The 2,441-nt window shown below is 39.2% G+C and overlaps 1 non-coding gene across 1 annotated transcript; it reads left to right on the forward strand.

Moving 5' to 3' along the window:
• Positions 1–1,830: 1,830 nt before the first annotated feature.
• On the forward strand, positions 1,831–1,934 carry LOC112096513. Its single transcript, XR_002904416.1, has one exon. It is a non-coding gene; the product is annotated as a small nucleolar RNA R71 (small nucleolar RNA).
• Positions 1,935–2,441: the final 507 nt, after the last annotated feature.

The raw sequence follows: 2,441 nt of genomic DNA on the forward strand, positions 1-2,441 counted from the left end.
TTCCATTTATTAGTGTCCATAGATGGTGCTGAGTCAAGTAGGGCGTTGACCTCATCAACCGATCTGTCAATATCAAAATCAAAACCAAAGTGAGTTAAACATGTTTGTAAAGGATCATCACTAAGGTTTGAAAGAAAAGTGTCATCAACTAATGTTTCAATTAAATCCACATCAACAATTCCATCATCTGCATTGTGAAGTTGTTTGGCAATGTTGAAGATGTTCAGCTCTATAGTCATGTTGCCGAAGGACAACTACATATTTCCAGTCCTGCATTGAATGTGAGCATCCGCAGTTGCCAAGAAAGGTCAGCCTAGAATAATGGGGATGTGCTTCCTTGAATCCTGTATTGGTTGAGTATCAATTACAATGAAATCAACAGGAAAATAATACTTGTCTACCTGGATAAGCACGTCCTCCACAATACCACGAGGTATTTTCGTGGACCGATCTGCAAACTATAACACCACTGGAGTTGGGTGTAATTCTCTCAGTCCAAGTTTCATGAATACTAAATAAGGCAACAGATTTACACTAGCTCCTAAATCTAACAAAGCATTCTCAATTGTGTGGTTCCCTATACTACATGAGATAGTGGGGGAGCCTGGGTCTTTGCATTTTAAAGGAATTTTATGTTGGAGTATAGAACTAACGTTTTCTGTTAAAAATGCCTTCTTTTGAACATGCATATTTCTCTTTTTAGTACAAAGGTCTTTAAGAAACTTGGCATAAGATGGAACTTGTTTAATAGCATCAAGCAAAGGGATGTTAACACTTACCTGTTTGAAGATTTCAAGAATCTCACCTATGGATTTTCCCTTCTTGCCTTTAGCCAACCTCTGGGGGAATGGAGCTTTCAGAACATATTCTCATGGGTTGGTTTCTTCTTTCTCCTCCGATGATGAGTCCTCAACATTCACAGGTACAATTTGATTTTCTTTTGTCACCGACATCTCTACTTTGTTGTCGACTTCTTTTCCTTTTCGCAAGGTCATGACTGCTTTGACCTCTCTATGCTGTTGTAGTGAACTGGTACTTTCTTCATGTACTCCTTTAGGGTTAGGCACTAGTTGACTTAGAAATTTACCTTTCTCAACGGTCATTGCCAAGGTCTGAACTGAAGAAGCAAGTTGTCCCACCATCTTCTCAAGGCTTGAAACTGATTGAGCTTGTGAGTTGAAGCCTGCTCTCAACTCATTTCGTAGTCCATCAATGGTGCGGTTCTGTTGCTCAATCGTGGAGTGAGTAACATTCTTGAAATTCTGGAATGCATCCTCGCATGGTCTAGGTTGTGAGTAGTTCTGATTTTGATTGTATGGTCTAAATGGGGGCTGAGAGGCTTGAGGAATTGGTTGCATTGGTGGAGCTGGAGCTGCTGGTCCATTCTGTTGGAGTCATTGAGACCATGAAAAATTGGGGTGGTCTCTCCATCCAGGGTTATATGTGTTGGAGTATGGGTTGTAATTCGATGGTTTTCTCATTACACCTATGGCATTGGCTTGATCTGAGTATGAGTCATGGTCATATGGCTCTGTTGATTTAGCAGTCGATAACGATGCTATTTGTCGAGAGAGACCTTCAATTATCGCTTTGACTTCTTTAATTTCTGAACTTGACTCGCCAATGTGAACCTCATTTACTCCCTTAATTCTTCTAGTATTCCTAAGTGATCGACTCCATTGTTGGGAATTATCCGCTTGTCGCTGGAAGAATTCCCAAATTTCTGATGCACTTTTTGACATTAGCTCTCCTCCACTTGTTGCCACTAGCCATTCTTGCACATTTGGTAGTAATCCCTCCAAAAAGTATTGGCATTGGTGCCATTTCTCGTACCCATGATGTGGACACTTCAAGAGTAGCCCATTGAATCGCTCCCATGTTTCGAAAAATTGCTCGTCTTCTCTCTGTGTAAACTCTGAAATTTCCCTGCGAATAGCATTGGTTTTATGCACTGGGAAATATTTATTCAAAAATTTAGTTACCATTTGTTCCCATGATGCAATGCTATTAGCAAGCAATGTATTAAGCCATGAACGAGCTCTATCTTTTAAAGAAAATGGGAATAATCTGAGTTTAACATCATCGTCTGAAAAATTCTCGTATTTAAAAGTTTGACAAATAGCATGAAAATCATTCAGATGATTATATGGGTCCTCATTTTCTAGGCCAGAAAATGTGGGGAGACAATTTAGCACACTAGGTTTTAGTTCAAAGCTCCTAGCAGCTACATTTGGGTATCTTATGCATGATGTGCTCAAATTAGCTAAAGGACTGAAGTAGTCCTTAAATGGCCTCTCCTGTGGTTGCAAATCCATTTTATTTTTAATTTGTTTGTGTGTGTGAAGTGTTTTTTCTAGTTCAAGGTCTATAGATTCAAGATTAGGTAATAATGACTTACGACCATGCATGCAAAACAAATAAAATGAAAATAAAGATGGGAG

The sequence above is a fragment of the Citrus clementina genome, unplaced genomic scaffold, assembly GCF_000493195.1.
Source record: "Citrus clementina cultivar Clemenules unplaced genomic scaffold, Citrus_clementina_v1.0 scaffold_8, whole genome shotgun sequence".
NCBI lineage: Eukaryota > Viridiplantae > Streptophyta > Magnoliopsida > Sapindales > Rutaceae > Citrus > Citrus x clementina.